The sequence below is a fragment of the Primulina eburnea genome, chromosome 5 (assembly GCF_022965805.1).
Source record: "Primulina eburnea isolate SZY01 chromosome 5, ASM2296580v1, whole genome shotgun sequence".
Classification (NCBI taxonomy): Eukaryota; Viridiplantae; Streptophyta; class Magnoliopsida; order Lamiales; family Gesneriaceae; genus Primulina; species Primulina eburnea.
In genome coordinates, this window is record NC_133105.1 from 17,480,065 (window position 1) to 17,501,048 (window position 20,984).

The 20,984-nt window shown below is 39.6% G+C and overlaps 1 non-coding gene across 1 annotated transcript; it reads left to right on the forward strand.

The window, feature by feature from the left end:
* The first annotated feature begins 14,343 nt into the window (after nt 1-14,343).
* LOC140833176 (small nucleolar RNA R71) lies at nt 14,344-14,449 on the forward strand. The gene has a single exon (XR_012118310.1). It is a non-coding gene; the product is annotated as a small nucleolar RNA R71 (small nucleolar RNA).
* The last annotated feature ends 6,535 nt before the right edge of the window (nt 14,450-20,984 follow it).

Sequence of the window (20,984 nt, forward strand, 5' to 3'; positions counted from 1 at the left end):
GACAGGATTAAGGTCGAACAAAACACAGATAATGAATTACAACAATTGAGGCAGCGAGATGAATAAAAAGGAAATTTGAACTTTGAATTGGATGGGGAAGGAATATGGAAATATCAAGGGAGATTGTGTGTGCCAAAGCAAGGAACGATCAGAACCGACATTCTTATTGATGCTCATGCTACTCCCTATTCGATCCATCCAGGAGTCACAAAAATGTACAAGGATTTGAAACCATTATTTTGGTGGCCAGGTATGAAAAGGGACATTGCTCAATTTGTTGCACAATGTATAACTTGTAAACAGGTCAAAACTGAACATCAAAGACCAGCAGGACTCCTGAAACCACTACCCATTCCTGAATGGAAATGGGAACATATCACGATGGATTTCATTCTTGGTTTGCCAAGAACTCAAAGAGGGTTCAATGCTATATGGGTTATTATGGATCGACTTACAAAATCAGCTCACTTTCTTCCCGTGAAGACCACATACACGATGAATCAATATGCTGAAGAATACATCAAAGAGATAGTGAGGCTTCATGGCATCCCAGCGTCCATTGTATCATATAGAGATCCCAAATTTACATCTGCATTTTGGAAAAGCTTACATCATGCTATGGGAACTCGATTGTCATTCAGCACAGCATTCCACCCTCAAATTGATGGACAATCAGAACGAGTGAATCAGATCTTAGAAGATATGTTGAGGGCATGTACTATTGACTTCCCTGGTAGTTGGGACAGTAAACTACCGTTGGCTGAGTTTACATATAATAATAGCTATCAGTCAAGCATTGGAATGGCACCATATACTGCATTATATGGTAGAAAATATCGATCTCCAGTACATTGGGATGAAATAGGAGAAAGGAAATTATTAGGCGCTGAATTGGTACAACAGACAGCTGAATTGGTAACCAAGATCAGAGAAAGAATGCACACTGCCCAGGGTCGACAGAAAAGCTATGTTGATGTACGACGTCGTCGATTGGAATTTCAGGTTGGTGACCATGTATTTGTAAAGATATAACCATTGAAGGGAATTTTGCGTTTTGGTAAGAAGGGAAAATTGAGTCCAAGATATATCGGTCCATTTGAAATCTTGGAAATAATAGGAGACAGAGCCTACCGTGTTGCTTTACCTCCGAACTTGTCAAATGTTCACAATGTTTTTCACGTTTCCTTGCTACGAAAGTATTTGGCCAATCCTTCTCACGTTCTTCATTATGAACCATTGGAGCTTGCATCGAATCTCTCATATGAAGAACGACCGGTCCAAATCCTCGATAGGAAATCAAAAGTGTTACGAGGCAAGGAAATACCCTTGGTGAAATTATTATGGCGCAATCATGCGATTGAACAAGCAACTTGGGAGCGAGAAGACGAGATCCAACAGAGATATCCTGAACTATATGGTACGTCAAATTTCGAGGACAAAATTCTTTGAAGGAGGGGAGAATTGTAATGCTCGGTTACTCGTACAAATGATAATAATGCGTTTATGTCGTTTATTATGTAGTTATTTAGCTCGTTAGATTCCACGTGATGATTCAGGTATCGATATTGAGATTGAACATGACCTTTATATTGCCCATGGTATATTGAGAATGAATATATGTCTAAATAGTAGAGTAAGATGTGTAGCTGATGATAGTGTAATGGAAGTTGTGGGGAATGAGATGTAAATATGGTAGTTCGTACGGGTTTTAGCATAATGATTTGAATATTGATCCAAATTGTGTGAGGCCTTAACCATTAGAAAGCTAAGATATAATGCTACAACTTTCGTATTTTGAGTTTTGTCCAAATCATTGTGGAAGACAAGCCAAAAGCGCCCCGAAGTGAGTTGTGTGTATCGTCACTCCTACAATGACACATGTTGGGAGAATGGGCATAAATTTTTACTCAGACCTCCAAATGACATGTAACCAGTGGGAGATTCAAGCCAAGACATAGTGCTACAACTTCCTAGTTTACCACTTTTCCAGATTATGAACGGAAGAGACGTTTCTAGAGCGATCTTTAAGGATCCAGTGCGCAGAAGCAGAATAGGTGGCGCCCGAGCGGTAAGATTTTACCGCCCGAGCGCCGGTACTTTACAAGCTCACCAATTTTACAGAACATATGGCGCCCGAGCACCGGTGCACCAAAATTTTACGTTTTGGACAGAACATTCCGCGCTCGAGCGGTAGAAAACTACCGCCCGAGCGCCGCCTTTCATACAAGAAGATAAGTTTCGAATTTCAGAGCCATTGTATCAGTTCTTTCCCCTTTCCTTCACAGCAAGGCACGAAAGAAAAACTTAGAATCATCCTCCAAAGCTCTCTTTCTTCATTTCCTTCATTGTTTTGAAGTGAGAACTTAGTTCTCCATCACAAGAACTTCATAAGGGTGTAAATTTTCTTCTCTTTTAGTTATGGTACATGTAGGTGACAATAAAGGAATGATTTTCATCTAGTTTATGTAATAGTGACTGAATTATTGGTATATTTGACAGTATAAGAGCGAGAAACATTGTCTCAAAAAAGTATTCGTACGATTGGACAGTAAGTTGGCATGTTCTTGAAGTAATACATGAGTAATATTATGATTTCAAATACTTCCCATTGATTAATTCTATATGTACATTGTTAATATCTTATTGATGAAAACATAGCACCATATTCCATTGTTATGTATTAAATATGTAAGAATCTCATGAATATTGATGATGGGTGCTATGTTATGAACATGAACATGAACATGAAAGGAAAAGGACTGATTTTTACATGATATAGAGCTTGTTGACATCATGGGTGGTTTTAAGTCCACCAAAGCTATTGGCCAATATATGTTCATGGGGCGTGGGGTTGCCAAAGGTTGCTCCCTGACGTCCAACACAGTAGTAGCTATATAATAAAGCAAGCACGGTAGTACAGGTCAACTAATGAGACTCAAGTACAAAAATGAACATTGAATATATGCTACGGTATGACATGTTTTTAAGATTCATTGTTGTCACGACTTGATATGTATGTTCCTTCGATGCATATTGATACGTATAAGTGCCAACTTATTGAGTTTTATAAACTCACGTAGCTCATGTGTTACAGGATCAGGTAGTGAAGAGACATAGGATGCCGGTTCGCCAATGGATGCTTGTGACGTGCCCTACCTCGACAAGAACCGAGACTTCTTATTGTATAGCTTCCGCATATGTATTGTAGTAAATTTTATATGAGGGTTTGAAACAAGTTCCATGTTATGTATGATGATACAAAGTATGTTGGTATATGAGAATATGTTTATAAATGTGTATGAATAGTATTGCTTGAGTTTTGGTGTATACAAAATATAGGGACATCATGCCAAATTTTTTATAAACCATCAAAATGATGCCTCTTGTTTGATTTACTTCATACTATAGTTATATCATTAAAACCTTATTTTGATTACAAGTATAAGTATCATTAATCATGTCAAGTATAGAGTAAGGGTGTGACAGATATCATCCCAATACAGAGGGGATCTGCATTTCTTACCGTACAACGCCTCGAAAGGAGCCATCTCAATACTCGTATGATAGCTATTGTTGTACGAGGACTCACAAAGTGGCAATGCATCCTGCCAATTAGTGCTATATCAAGCACTACAGCTCTAAGCATATCTTCCAATGTCTGAATCATCCGTTCTGACTGTCCGTCAGTCTGTGAATGATATGCGGTACTCAGATGTAACTTCGTACCTAGAGCCTGTTGTAAACTCTGCCAAAAGTGCGAAGTAAACCGAGGATCACGGTCTGAAACCATCGACTTCGGCACTCCGTGCAATCTGGCCACCTCTCTGACATAAATCTTTGTCAATTGGTCATGTCGGTACGTCATCTTGTACGGAATAAAACATACAGATTTTGTCAGTCTGTCAATCACAACCTAAATCGCATCGCAACCTCGAGAGGATCTCGGTAACTTCGTCACGAAGTCGAGTGAAATGTGATCCCATTTCCATTTAGGAATCCATAAGCTCTGTAACAATCCTCCTGGTTTCTTTCTCTCGACTTTCATCTGTTGGCAATTCAGTCATTTGGCTACAAATTCAGCAATATCAGCTTTCATCTGTTTCCACCAAAATTGTCTTTTCAAATCATTATACATTTTCCTGCCACCAGGATGAATATTGAATCGACTGCAGTGCGCTTCTGATAAAATCTGTCGTTTCAAATCGGAAACATTCGGCACAACAAGATGATTATTCACATACAGTACATTGTCACGTACCTGATACTTTGATCGATGCCCTGCTCTGACCATCGATATCGAATTTTGTACATTCTGATCAACTTTCTGAGCTGCTTTAATTCTCAAAATCAGCTCTGGTTCAACTTGAACGACATACAATCATAATGGCCTACAATCTGTCTCAAATATTAATCCAGACAAACAGCAGTCTTCGATTAAATTTGAAACACCAATCGTCGATAAGGATAAAGAACTTAACTTTCGACTCAGTGCATCAGCTGCTGCATTCGACTTTCCTGGATGATACTTAATCTCACAATCGAAATCTTGAAGCAAATCAAGCCATCTTCGCTGTCTCATATTCAATTCTGATTGTGAAAATAGATATTTCAGGCTTTTATGATCAGAATAAATCTCAAACTTCTCACCGTACAGGTAGTGTCGCCATATCTTTAATGAAAAAACGATGGCAGCCAATTCAAGATTATGAATTGGGTAGCAAGTCTCGTGTGGCTTCAACTGTCGTGAAGCATAAGCGATAACATGGCCTCGCTGCATCAATATGCATCCCAATCCTCGGTGAGAAGCGTCACAATAAACAACAAAGTCACCAGTACCTGAGGGGATAGTCCATATGGGAGCACTGGTCAGTCTCTTCTTCAACTCCAGAAAACTGGACTCACAGTCTTCTGACCAAACAAATGAAACATTCTTCTGAGCCAACTGCGTAATCGGTTTAGCAATACCGAGAAATCTTTAATAAATCATCGGTAATATCTTGCCAAACCCATAAAACTGCGAATCACTGGCACTGATGTCGGTCTCGGCCAACTGATCACGGCTTCAACCTTACTGGGATCAACTGAAATACCATCTCCGGATATAATATGACCCAGAAATACCACCTGTCTCAACCAAAACTCACATTTTGATAGTTTAGCATACAAATTCTCAGGCCTCAAGATTCGCAACACAGTTCTCAAGTGTTCGGCATGCTCAATCATATTCTTCAAATAAATCAAAATATCATCAATGAATATAATCACAAAATAATCGAGATATTTCTGAAAGACACGGTTCATTAGACCCATAAATACAGCTGGAGCATTCGTTAAACCAAACGGCATGGCAATAAACTCATAATGAAATGCTTTCTTTTTCACATTCAATTTTCTTTTCACAGTGCACAAGTCTTCCATACCTGGTTCTGAACGTTGTCTTCGAGATGTCAGAGTCCTTGAATCTCAGTTGATGATATCACAGATCTTAGATCGATCTTGGAATATACAGAAGAACCCTGCAACTGATCAAATAAAGCATCAATATGAGGCAAAGGGTATTTGTTCTTTACCGTTGCCTTGTTTAGTTGCCGGTAATCAATACAGAGTCTCATCGAACCGTCTTTCTTTCTCACAAACATTACTGGAGCACCCCAAGGAGATACAGTCGATATGATATACCCCTTGGCCAGTAAATCCTCCAACTGTTCTTTCAACTCTTTCACTCAATCGGTGCCATTCTGTACGGAGCCCTCAAAATTGGAACTGTACCTGGCATCAACTCAATGCTGAAGTCTATCTCTCGAATCGGAGGCAAACCAGGAATCTCATCTGGGAAGACATCAGCGAACTCACATACCACTGGAAAATCAGCCAATGATGGACTCGATTTCAGTACATCAACTGAATAAACAAGGAATCCCTCTGCTCCTTTCTGTAACAATCGAGTCATAGTAATACGGATATCAAAGGAATTCTGGCTCGAGAAACCTTACCGTAAAATTTCCACTCATCAGCCATTGACCGAGCAAAACTTGCACTGTGGAATCCTTAATAAAAATATGTTTTATATGCTCTAAATAATCGCAAGTGCACGATGTCAAGTTATAATATAGTGTACGTGAGTACGAGTATCGTTCCACTGAAGACTGTATTTAACAATTATTATTTCCAGTTATTGAACATTTAGCGACGCAAATGGATTTGATTGTTTTAACACTACTATGCTCAAATAAACGTGCAAATAAAATAATTCAATGCTAACGAATGAGAATTAATATCTAAAATGTTGAGTAAAATTCAATGAGAAATGAATTTGTTGGGAATATCGGTTCACCTACCCCTCGTTAATTTATTAATTCGTTCAATAGTGATTATATGCTTCCGACAAGATTTCCTATTCAATTGAACACACTCTCTCGAGCTGTGCCAAACTAATTCAACACAATGAAGCAATTAAATGTCTTTAATTATTTATCAAGAGTGAATCGCATTTCGATTTATGAAATCCCCTAGTTTTCGACCCTAAGGACTATGACTATCGGCGCGTATTCATTTCATATGTCTATGTAAATTGTAGATCAACGGATTATACTACTCGTTCCTATCACAAGTTATTCTCTCGAACTCACTCGCAAGATAAAAACGTTGTTAAAGTTAGCTACGCTTTAACAACACAATTAAACAATAGTATAATCGAGAATAACGCAACAATCGAACATAGATTAATTCAAATCAAAGTTTTGGGGTAGGCTCCCCTTAAATCCCAACAAATATTAAACGTTTAGCTACTAGAATTCATGATTGAAAATAAACAAAACAAAGTTCAAATGCTAAAACTAAATAAGAAATACTAGAAGTTCCGAAAACGCGAAGAACGATGCCCGGAAAACTTCAAATCTTCAATCCAAGCGCGAACGTCTCTCCAAAGCTTGTGGCGGCTGAATAATAGAGTCTCAATCCCTGATTTCGTGCCTCCACATCCTACCATATCCTCTCCCTTTCAGAATTGAGGTAAGGGATCGTCCATTATTTTTTCCAAAATTACGAGTGCGCCCGGGCGGACATAAGTTTCCGCCCGGGCGGATGACTCTCGGAGATCTTGAATTTCTAACTTTTCTCTGACGCGCCCGGGCGGATGTAAGTTTCCGCCCGGGCGGACAACTCTCGCAAATTTTCTTTTTTATTCATGCCTTGGATGCGCCCGGGCGGACATAAATGTGCGCCCAGGCGGAGGTCTCTCGAATTTGCCTCCTTAAATCTTCAGTTTCTTTCACGGATCTCCTGCATTTTCGCCAACTAAACACATGAGCAACACGAAGATATAAATTATGCTTAAATAACACAAAATGCAAGAAATCTAAGTGATAAATGTAACACAATGCGACATAATATGACACACAAAAACACGTAAAATCCACCTCTATCAACCGCCCAATACTAACCTTTTGCTCGCCCTCGAGCAAAATAGGTAACAAGACATAAATGGAACGTGACACAAAGTGGCTCGACAGTGAATTCATAGCCATCAAATAGCCTCAGTGAAACTCCACATATTCCCTTGTCGATCGATGTAAAAGCATACTTCTTCACACTTCCTTTGGTTTAGACATCGTTTCAAATAAAGCCTGAACGTGTGTGTGTTGTTAGTCCTAGCATCACTAATGATAGAGGGATCCATTCTCAACCATTGTCAGAGATTTAAATCATCCTGTTAGTGTAAATATCACTCTCCTTTATTCCTTTGCACTCAGAATCCATCAGCAAACTTTTTTTGTTTTTTTTTTCTGAATAAGAATACAATAATGAAAGGACTATATTAGAACTTTTCATTTCAGATTCAAATTCATGTGTTTTGCGTTTTTAGCCGGGAATAGGATTTCATTCCCTTATTCGGCTCCTCAACACCTTACATCTCCATCTTTAGCCAGGAATAGGATTTCATTCCTTTATTCGGCTCCCCCACACCTTACATCTCCATCTTTTTCTCTATTTCTTTTTTTTTCTTTTTTTTCTTTTTCGATGCTGATAGATACTTTGATACAAGAGAATGTCGTCAAGTTCAATTTACACCTTCAAACATCTTCGTTCCCCACTTTAGTTTTAAAATTTTCACCATCTTGTCATGCATGCTTCTAGTTCTAACATTTGTGCAAAGAGAGTTCAATGTTTTAAATAAAACTGTATGTCTTTACCATAGTATGTGCTAAAGGTGTGCGAATACACGACAGACAGGGCATGTCTCATCACTTCCTAATCATCCTTGGCTAACAATGTACTACTCCAAACACTGTCGGCTGACACAAAAACATATGCAAACAACTAAAACTACATGCCAACGAACAATACGAACAAAGCACCAACACGACAAAAACGATACAACACCCATCCACTCCCCAATACTAATGTCGAGCATTGTCCCCAATGCAACAGACGATAGAACAGGGACAGATAGACAAAACAAAATGAATGGAATATGACCTAAACATGCAACAGAAATAGCAATAAACGAAAATAAATAAACTGAATGGAATGAAATGCGATAAAGAAAAGAAGGGATAAAAGTGACTCCCCTCTCACAGATCCTCCTCATCGTGCTCCTCCGGGGAAACCACGCCAGCGTCCGGCTCTGGTGCATCGGCGTAATGAAAATGGAACGGCGGCGGGAAAGCTGGCATGGGTGGTGGGAGAAGGGCTGGGTCGACACCACTGTGGCTCAGAGATAGGCGAAGCATGGCATCAGTAGCCGTCTGATACGTCTGACTCACAGCCTACCACTGTAACTGATGGTCTGCAAAGGCAGTAAATTCGTCCATCTGGTCCTGAAGGAGGCGACGTCGCGGTCACCGTCCCAGGTGGGTCCAAACTGCGGTAAAGCCTTCCGCCCTACTGCTAATTTCTGCAACCAGCTAGCGTCATCGAGAGCCTTGGTCGGTGGCAACCACTCATCGTCATCCTGAAAAATGACCCCAGCGCTCGCACATAGCTCTATGATAATGTGGGGGAAGAACAATGCCACATTCGGATTATGAATGCTCAGCTGGATCTGCGAATGGATTATCTTTCCCACATTGAGTTGCATCCGAGTGATCAATGCATAAAGTAGCAGCCCCCTCTCTCTCTGGACTTCACTCGTGTGCCCGACTGGCATCAACCGTGTGGCCAGAAATGCATACCACAACGCAGCCGGGATGAGCAAATATTTCTCAGCAAAACAAGTACGCGAGCCAGGTGTCTTCCACGGAGACCCCGGATAACAAATTCTTTGCATCATCAAGTCTAAATCTGGTTCTGCTACCCATGCCACATAAACCGAGTCATCCACCGCCGGTGTCTTAAGCACCCTATTAATCTCCGCTGAACTAAAATCGACCAACTTCGCTCTCATAAATGCCTTACCATCACTCCTCTCAGCTGCATTGGCATAAAATTCCCTCACCACAGGTACCACCGCGGCTTGCGGTTGACGGCAAAATTTACCCCAACTTCTATTCGCAATTTGATTGATAATCTCTATATATTGCTCAAACTGGAAACCTCGTTTGCGAAGCGGAGCTCTATGTATTTTTGCATGCTCATATCGTTCCCTAGCCGCAGGATTCACAAATAATTGGGAATTATGAGATGACGAAGAAGAAGCACCGTGACTTACCCGAGCCTTTTTAGGTGCCATTGTTGTTGATTATTTGAGAAGAGCAATGGTAGCCCGGAGTAGCAACCGTGTCGTCGGAGAAGACTTTGCCGGAATTCAGTGGCGGCGGCCGGAGATAGCAGCGGTGGCCGGAGAATTTGTAGAGGTGGTGGGGAAACACCGTGGTGACCGGAAAGTTGAGGTCTTGATGTTGAGTAAGGGTGGTGACACCTAATTGTACCTGAAATTGACACAAGACAAGAGATTTGAGTGAGATTGATGGTGGAGGGGCGAAAATCGGAAGAGGGAGGCGTGGGTTGTTGAATGGGGGAGAAAGGAAAGATAGTGCAGATTATTAATCTGCACGATCCGCCCGGGCAGACCTAAGTTTCCGCCCGGGCGGATAGACTTCGAATTTTTTTTTTAAATTTTGAAAAGGGGCGCGCCCGGCCAGGTGTAATTTTCCGCCCGGGCGGAAGCTTCACAGCATTTTTATTTAAAAAGGGACGCGCCCGGGCGGACATAAGTTTCCGCCCGGGCGGAAGCTTCACGGCATTTTTATTTAAAAAGGGACGCGCCCGGGCGGACATAAGTTTCCGCCCGAGCGGAAGCTTCACGGCTTTTCACCAAATTTTTTTTTAAAAAAAAAATAATAAGAGCACAACTAAAAATCAAAATAAATGCAAGATAAGGGACAAGAGGTAGTTCTCAATTTATAGTCGAGAGCTGGACTGTCGGTCCATTTCAGTTTAGATTGTCTTGAAACCGGGTGATTCCAAGTTGTGGCTCAATTGTGCCACCCATGTAGTGCTTCAATCGTTGTGCATTGACCGTAAAGGTCTCATCCTTTCTATCTTTCAATTCTACAGCCCCCGATGGGTAAACTTTGGAAATCACGAATGGACCAGACCATCACGACTTCAACTTTCCGGGAAATAGTCGCAACCGGGAGTTGTAGAGCAGGACGTTTTCACCTTCCTTGAATTCCCTTTCAATGATTCGCCTGTCCTGAGCCCTCTTTGACTTTTCTTTGTATGACAGTGCAAGATCATATGCCAAATTCCGGAACTCCTCCAACTGATCCAGTTGTAGCAGACGTCGTTCACCTCACGGTCATGGCAATGGTTGAGAATTTGATCGAACTCTTCCTCTGCAACACACCTTCTTATCATGGCATCTGCACAAATTTTGAACAAAAACGGTTCCTCCCAAAAATAGTATTTCATGTCAGAAAAGAATTTCTTTCGTTGGTGAAACGATAGGTTTGGTGGAGGTGTGCCTGTGACAAGAAAGTTAGCGAAATTTGCATACCAAGGACAATTTCTCACCTCAAATAGTTGCTCATCAGGGAACCAATCATTGATAGCATGATCGAAAGAATCATCACAAATAAATTCTAATCTAGACAAGTGATCTGCTACCACATTCTCAACACCTTTCTTATCTTTGATTTCTAAGTCAAACTCTTGCAGTAATAAAATCCACCGAAGTAAGCGTGGCTTTGCATCTTTTTTAGCAAGTAAGTATTTAAGGGCAGAATGATCAGTGACTACAATTACTTTGGACAAAACAAGGTGTGAATGAAATTTGTCAAGTGCAAATACTACTGCAAGTAATTCCTTTTCAGTTGTTGCATAATTCAATTGGGCCTCATCTAAGGTCTTACTTGCATAGTAAATTGTATGAAATACCTTGTTTTGTCGCTGGCCAAGTACGGCCCCCACTGCAGTGTCACTGGCATCGTACATGATCTCGAAAGGTTGATCCCAATCCGGTGCTACCAAGACAGGAGCCGTCACCAAGCGCTCCTTCAAATCCTCGTATGCCTGTAAACAGTCAGAATTGAAATCAAATGGCACATCTTTCATAAGTAAGGAAGATAGAGGTTTGGCAATTTTTGAAAAATCTTTTATAAAATGCCGATAAAAACCAGCGTGGCCTAGAAAACTTCTAACTCCCTTTATGGATGCCGGAGGTGGTAAGTTCTTGATAACTTCAACTTTCGCTTTATCTACCTCTATTCCGTGCTCCGAAATCTTGTGCCCTAGGACAATTCCCTCTTGTACCATGAAATGACAATTTTCCCAATTTAGCACCAAATTCGTCTCCTCACATCTCAACAACACCATCTTCAAGTTCTACAAACATTCATCAAAAGAAGGGCCGAAAATAGAGAAGTCATCCATAAAAATTTCAAGAAAAGTTTCTATCATATCATGGAATATAGCGGTCATGCAACGTTGAAATGTGGCAAGGGCATTACAAAGACCAAACGGCATGCGGCGAAAAGCGAAAGTTCCGTAAGGACAAGTGAAAGTGGTTTTCTCTTGGTCCTCAGGTGCAATGGTGATTTGATTATACCCCGAATACCCATCTAAAAAACAATAAAACTAATGACCCGCTAACCTATCAAGCATTTGATCAATAAAGGGAAGGGGAAAGTGGTCTTTTCGGGTGGCATCATTCCATTTCCTATAATCAATGCACACACGCCATCCCGTAACAGTCCTGGTGGTATTAGTTCATTATTATCATTTGTAATCACAGTAATCCCACCTTTTTTTGGCACACACTGAACCGGACTTACCCATGCACTATCAGATATAGGATAGATAATACCTGCATCGAGAAGCTTAATCATTTCTGCCTTTACTACCTCTTGCATATTTGGATTCAATATTCTCTGAGGTTGCACAAGAGGTGAGTACTTGTCTTCCATCAAGATCTTGTGCATGCAGACTGATGGGTTGATCCCTTTGATATCCGCCACCTTCCCCGCAAATGCACCCTTGTGCGCTTTCAGAACCTCCAACAGTTTGTCTTCCATCACATCTGTCAAAGCAGCAGAAATAATGACATGTAAAGTGTTATTCTCACCTAAGTAAACGTACTTGAGGTGTGGAGGCAACGGCTTTAGCTCAAGTGTTGGTGGCTCCTCGATGCTTGACCTTTGAGGGGTCAAATCTCTTCGTTCTCCAAGATCCTCCAGTCGCATCCTCATTGGCTTTCTCCATGGATGGTTGGCATTAAAGTGTGTCACTATTTCAGCTTTTTCTTCATCCAATTCCTCTTCTCCCAATTCAGTAGTGATAGTGGCCTCCAAAGGGTCCCTAATAGCATCCTGCACATAGTGAGACACAAGAGAGTGAAAAGCATCAATTCTAAAACAACTATCAGAGTGCAGTGTATGCTTAAGTGCATTAAAAACATCAAAAGTGATCTCTTCCTCGCCCACTCTCAGTCTCAACTTCCCTTCCTGCACATCAATCAGTGCCTTGCCAGTTGCAAGGAACGGTCTCCCCAAAATTAGAGGCATCTCTGTATCCTCCTCCATTACGAGAACCACGAAATCCGCAGGAAAAATGAATTTGTCCACTTTCACTAGCACATCCTCAATCACTCCGCGGGGGTACTTGACAAATCTGTCAGCCAGTTGCAAGGACATCCTCGTCGGCTTAGGCTCTCCGAACCCAAGTTTCCTAAACACAGACAATGGCATAAGATTAATACTTGCACTAAGATCACATAACGCTTTATGAAAAACAACATCACCAATCATGCAAGGAATAGAGAAACTCCCTGGGTCTTTTAGTTTCGATGGGATTTTGTTTTGCACCAAAGCGGAGAAATTTTCAGTTAAATTCACTGTCATGTGATCCTCCAACTTCCTCTTATTAGCTAAATTGTCCTTCAAAAATTTAGCATAACTAGGCATTTGCATTAAAGCATCGGCGAAGGGAATATTGATATGCAATTTTTTAAATACCTCAAGAAACTTACCGAATTGTGCATCTAGTTTTGCTTTTTTCAATGCTGCAGGGAAAGGTGGAGGAATAACAATTTTAGCTGGTGCAGTGGGTGCTAGTGTAGAGTTAGAAGACTTACCTTTAGATGTCGCAGTTTGCTCATCCACTGTTTGAGTTTTCTCTTTCTCCCTTGACTCCAAAACTTTCCCACTCTTCAACTCGATGGCCTTCACTTGCTCTTTTGGATTAGTCTCTGTGTTACTTGGCAAGGTGCCTGGCTCTCTACTTGCTATCATCTGGGCCAACTGTCCAATTTGATTCTTGAGCCCTTTTATCGATGCATCTTGGTTTTGAAGTCTAGTTTCAGTGGAAGAAATAAACTTAGACATCATTTGCTCCAAGTTGGACTTTTCTTCTCTAGGAGGATCGGATCTGTACATCGGTTGTTTCCCATATTGTTGTCCTCCTTGCGGTCTATTCTGACTGTTTTGACCGCCCCATGAGAAGTTGGAATGTTGCCTCCACCCAGGATTGTATGTGTTCGAATAAGGGTCATTCCTTGGGCGGTTTTGGACTCCCACTTGATTCACCGGTGCCTCATTTTGCACATAGAAGGGATTTTCATCTTGACAGTCTTTCACATAGTGTTCCCCTCCACATATCTCACAGAATATCTCCTGAAGACGCATAGTTGTGCCACCCATGTTCAAGCCATCTAGCTTCCTGTTCAATGCATCAACTTGTGCAGTAATAGCAGAAAAATCAGTTACCTGGTGAACTCCTGCACTTCTTAGCTGGTTGTTCCTGTCAGATTGAGGATGATAACTGCTAGCAGCCATCTCCTCCAACAACTCATATCCTTCTTCCGCAGTCTTCCTCAACAGGTTTCCACAAGCAGCAGCATCTATCATAGTACGGTTAGGAGTAAGCAAACCATAATAAAATGTTTGAACGACTAACCCAAGTGGTAACTCGTGATGTGGGCATCTTCGTAGTAGATCTTTGAAGCGTTCCCATGCCTCATATAAAGATTCCTGATCGAATTGAGCAAATGTTGTAATGTCTGCCCGCAGCTTCATGGTCTTGGAGGGAGGGAAGTATTTGATGAGAAATGCTTTCGCCATGTCCTCCCATGTAGCGATCGAACCTACAGGCAAACAATTTAACCACGTTTTAGCTTTATCACGTAAGGAGAAAGGAAATAAACGCAACCTAACAGCATCATCAGAAACTCCATTGAATTTAAAAGTATCGCAAATTTCAAGAAAATCCGCGATGTGCGTGTTTGGTTCATCCATTGCAGTTCCTCCAAATTGGACTGTGTTCTGAATCATCTGGATTATGGTTGGCTTGATTTCAAAGTGATTTGCCCGCACGATAGGCCTCACAATGCTAGGGCGTGCACCCTCCAAAGAAGGTTGGGCATACTCCAGCATTGGTATGCGGCGCGGTATCTCCACATGTCTATCTTCACTACGTTCCTCCTCTTGATCATTCAACTGCCTCTCCATCAGTTCTTTTAGCCTCTGCTGCTGTGTTCTCCTGCGGAAAGTTCTTTCGATTTTAGGATCAAACTCAAGCTCCACGTCAAGTGACTTTGGCATGCACTAGACAAGATATCTGGAATAAAATATGGAGTGTTAGCTCAAGATAAATAAAATAACGCTAAAGAAAACGACGAAAAATAAAATTGTAGATTAACAGTCCCCGGCAGCGGCGCCAAAATCTTGATCGAGCAAACTTGCACTGTGGAATCCTTAATAAAAATATGTTTTATATGCTCTAAATAATCGCAAGTGCACGATGTCAAGTTATAATATAGTGTACGTGAGTACGAGTATCGTTCCACTGAAGACTGTATTTAACAATTATTATTTCCAGTTATTGAACATTTAACAGACTTCACTGATATCAAACCTGTCCCCAAAGGAGAAGAGACAGACACTACAGCAGATAATGACTCAACAGGCAATGCAAATCATTTAGAAATAAAAGTATGTGAAGCACTGGTATCAATCAATACATATGCAGGGTAACCACATAAGGAATAGTTACCTGCAACAACGTCATCTGGTGCTTCTTGAGCCTGCTCCTCCGTCAAAGCAAATACTCTGGCATGTTGTCTAGGAGGCTGGATAAGTGTCTGGCTTCCTCCTGGCCTCTGCTATACCTGAGATGGTGCTGGCTGAAATGAATGAACAGCAGCTGATCATCTATCAGTCTGTGCTGCTGATCCTGATGATTCGGCTCCCTGAGATCTTTGGGAACCTCTCTGTGGACATACTCTGGAAAAATGTCCCCGCTGTCTGTAGATGTGGCAACTACCAAGCACTTCTTGGCATTGCTCTGTGGGATGTCTCCCTCCACAAGTTCTGCAGTAAGCTCCGGTATAACTCTGTTTGGAACCACTGGAGCTAGAAGAAATGTTGCCAGCCTTCTTAAACTGTTTCCCCCTGGCATTTAGAAAATCTTTCTTTCCACCACTGTTGTTGCCACTCTCGAATCTGGGAGGTGGTTGATGTGGTCCCGGTGCTGGGGCAACATAAAAAGCTCCCTTCTGTCTCATCAAACCTGCTTCGGCTTCTTTGGCTCGGTTCAGAGCATCCGAAAAGTTATTCGATTGCCCGGTGTTTACCAATGTAAAGATCTCGGGGTTCAGTCCATTGATAAACTGATTCGCAACGGCCTCATCATTCTCGGCAACATGTGGAGCAAACCTCAACAAGGTAGAGAACTTGGCCACATACTCTTCAATGTTCAACTGGCCCTGTCTCAAATTGGCAAACTCTGTACCCTTGTCCTTTCTGTACGACACTGGAAAGAATAGTTGATAAAATTCAGTTTTAAATATATTCCAGGTAATAGTCGTACCTCGATGCTCCAATGCTTTCTTCGTCGTGATCCACCAGTTCTTTGCAACGTCATGCAACTGGTGTCCAATCAATCTGACTCTCCGCTCATCTGGGTAATCCAAAGAATCAAACATCTCAATGTCATCTAACCAACACTCACGATCAACCGAACTCTCTGTTCCTTTCAGGGTTGGCGGTTGGAAGGACTGAAACATCTTCAGTAGTGTTTCCATCGATGTTGCTATCACATCCATAGGAGGATTCGATGTGCTACCCTGTTTTGGTACTCTTCGAGGAGGCATATCTGATTATCAAAAGGGTTAGCACTTGCAATAAAACAACCTGTTCCAGTCCTCCTCTGATCATCTTACTGCTGATCTAGAATTGGTTCTAATTCATTCTTAATAATACATATTACCAATCAAATTAGATAATTCAGGTAAACATGTATTAAAGCAGTAAACACATGCTAGCAATCAAGGCAAGGAAAGAAAATTCAATCTACCCCGCTCGCTAGCTTCTATCTCAGTCTACAGAACCTATCGCTCTGATACCACCTGCTGTGGGGACCCGAACCTAATTCGTTTTCTTAATCATTATTAAGGAACAATATAACAATTAAGTAAATGTGGGACATAAATTTTTTTTGAAATAACTGCGAAAACGTAATGTACTCGATCCGATATACATAACCATGCAAACATATGTTCATCTCAACTAAAGTTCAGTCACTATATCAAGTACTGACAACCAATCTACTCTAAGTCCGGATCTCCACGCTAATTCTGAATCTCTCATCCTCTTCCTGATCCGATCCTGCCCCACCTGTTGTCATGCACACATACAAACAAGACAACAGCCGGATAACTCCGGTGAGAACATAATCCCAGTATAAACAATGTAAACATGCAATCATATAAAAGCATATATAAAACATGAAATACATATCAATAACATGTATCAAAATCTGAAAACATGAAATGATATAACATTGTAAATCACTCGTGACTCATCATCTCAGACTCGACTCCTCACTAATCTAGGGATCCCGGTTTCTGGAAATTGTCACATATATCGAATCTCAGCGATAGGAAGGAATCAACGCCTAAGCGTCATCGATATAAACCAAACATCCAGTGTCTGGGCGAATAAGCCAGAGACTTGGCGCATCAGCCAATGACTAGGCAAATCAGCCTATGACTCAATACATACTCTGTCTATAAATCAATAGACCTCACATATCAATTTAATAATTGCAGATATCAATGCAATAAAATAAAGTATGTGATTTATGGAAACTCAAGTCAAATCAAACTCGAGTTGTGCAATCCCGAATCAACATTGATTTATACCTTTCTTTATATCAATCGGACTCTGTCGAAGTCTGTCAACACTCAATCTGGCAATGACAATAACGAGGAATACAATATCAATACCTCCTTCAATCAATACTGGATATAATCAGAACTGAATCAAATTCTGTTTCAACAGCATAACTGTACAATCTCAATATACCCAGCAGTACAAATCAATACATATCAATTCCTGCAACTCATGGTCAATAACGATACAAATCTGATATCACATCTCGATCTAATCAACTCTGAAAATCATAACAATTTCATACGATAATCGTTCTTCAATCCGGTTTCGATTATACGATGTCTAACATGTCAAGAACACCATATATGAATCATATCCGATTTTGGCAATACCATAATTTCAAAACATGTCAAAACGTAATAAAAATTACGTCCTGTTGTATCTGTCGACGAGAGGATCACAAAACTGTGCTCGGATTCAAATTCTGATAACCGGTTGGTATAAAATCACCACTCTAGCACCACATGAAGCTTTGAAGGTTTTCTAAGGGAATTCTCGTTTCTTCCTTCTGAATCGCTGAGAGAGATGCAATATATATATATATATATATATATATATATATATATATATATATATATATATGCAAGAAGAACGAGCCACCTGGTTTTACATGTATATATATATATATATATATATATATATATATATATATATATATATATGCAAGAAGAACGAGCCACCTGGTTTTACATGCATGTGATATATATGCAAGAAGAACGAGCCACCTGGTCTTACATGCATGTGATATATATATATAAAGAACGAGCCACCTGGTCTTACATGCATGTGATATATATATATATATAAATATATATATATATATATATATATATATATATATTATATATATATATATATATATTTATATATATATATATCACATGCATGTAAGACCAGGTGGCTCGTTCTTCTTGTTTCACGTCTCGCGCATATGCGCGACCTCAACCGGCGCATATGCGCGAGACCTACGGGTCTCCGCACATCTCTTCTCGGTAGCTCGCGCATATGCTCGAGGTTCTCTGGACTTAACACTTGTTCCTCGCACAGCTCGTGCATATGCGCGCCCTCACTCCGCGCATATGCCCGAGGTCTTCTACCCATTTCGCGCATGTGCGCGAATGGTACTGTCCTCGCACATTAAATCTCACATGCAATCTCATTTCGTGTGTCGGAACTTTCCTTCATAATCATATCAAATCATAAATCAATAATTACATATTATCAGGATAAAAATCTCGGGCATTACAATCAAGACCTCCAGTAACATTAACAACATAATCACCTGTATCCATCACACCTAGTGAGTCTAAAGACTCAACACACCATAATCTTGATAAAAAATAATACGTATACAGATCACATACAACAATGAAAAATACTTGTACATAAATACCGTTTTCATGAAGATGCATAAACTTTAGACATGAACATTTTCGTAAACATTTTCATGATGCATTAACTTTAAACATAAACATTTTTATAATGATGCATCAACTTTAAACATAACCATTTTCATAAACTTTTTATAAACATTTTCATATCATCCTCAACATATTCACATACATATTATCATCAGCATATACGTATTCCTTTTTCCTTTCGTTGAATTCAAAGAGTTAATTGTGACTTTTGTGTTCGTTACGTATTGGGCGATGGTTCCATCTACATGTAACCACAATAATAGGCGGCGGGGACATCAACAATACTCTCGCCCGTCAACTGAGCCTTGGCCCATCATATCCTCATATTGAAATACGATCTTCGGGCTGTCTCTGGGGCCTTCTCCCATAGACGGGCTCCCTCTAGGGCCTTCTCCCGTGAATGGGCTCTCTCTGGGGCCTTCTCCCGTAAATAGACTTCCTCTAGGGCCTTTTCCCTCACCATATACCCATTCATATCATCATATCATCATATTCGTATCAATGAAAATACGATCGTCGGGCTCCCACTGAGACCTTCACCCTCATGATATCTCCAACATATCATCATATTAGTCACAATTACTTCACTTCCTTCAATGTTTCATATTTTCGTCACTTTATAAAATTAAACATGCATATAACGTTTTTCTTTTAAACCAAGCATGCAACATATCTTTTAACGTTATCGTTTCGTCATGAAAATCCATAAACATTTAAAATAAGCATTTTAACATATAAAAAATCATTAAACATTTAGAATAAACATTTTAACATCACAAAATTTTAAAATAAACGTTTTGACATATTAAATCATAAATATTTAAAATAAAAGTTTTAGCATATTAAATCATAAAAACATCCATAAACATTTAGAACCAACATTTTAACATATTAAATCATGACATTTAAAATAACATTTTGAAATATTAGACTATAAACATTTAAAATAACATTTTAACATATTAAAAATCCATAAAAATTAAAAATAAACATATTAATATTATAAAAATTCATAAACATCCATAACCATTTAAAATAATCATATTAGTATATAAAACAGTATTCAGGACACTGCCATGACGTTAAATAATTTTCGGGTGTAAAATTATCGTTTTGTCCCTAGACGTAAAATTTCACGTTTTTGACAATTCCTTAATTTTGTCAACTCTAGACCATCCCAAATAATTATTTAAGCTTACATTAATTTTCCCATATTTTTGTTTGGCTTAACTCAGTAACTTTTAAATTAATCTTTAAACATAACATATTAATGTGTTTTAATTAGGAATTCAACCAAACCTTAATATAAAATTTCCAAATAAAAACTTATACTTTTAATAATTATTTGAGCTTAAATATAATTTTCCATGATTTTATAAAGCTTAAACTAGTCTTTTCAATTACTTCTTTAATTATAGTTTCATGCGACGATAAAATCCTGGATAAATACAAAACTCATTATTTTGATCCCAAATTTTAAACATCACATTTTTATTATTTATTCTACCCTTCTGAGCCATGAACCACACACGTGGTGTAACGCCCCGAAAATTTAAAGGTCCACGCGAACCACATGCATGCAAATTTTAAATTCTCTTGTATTTAATTAAATGTTTAAATTGCATTTATTAATTATGTTGTGCATAATTGCATGTTTAAAATATATTTTCTACATTGTTGCATTAAAATGTAATTTTTAAGGTTATTCGAGTTGCGATCGAGGAACGGGGACCGAGGGCTGAAAAATGTAAAAGGTTTTTATTAAATAATTGTTTTTAATTATTTAAAATAAGGGTGATGATTTTTCTTATTTTTGAAATCAAGGAATTTTGAGGCGAATTTACACGCCGGGATTTATTTTTATCGGTGTTGGATTTTAACTAAAATTCGATCTTTTAAGCAGTCCGGCTATTTAATTCACTAATTATTTTTATGAAAACATTTTTTTAAGTTT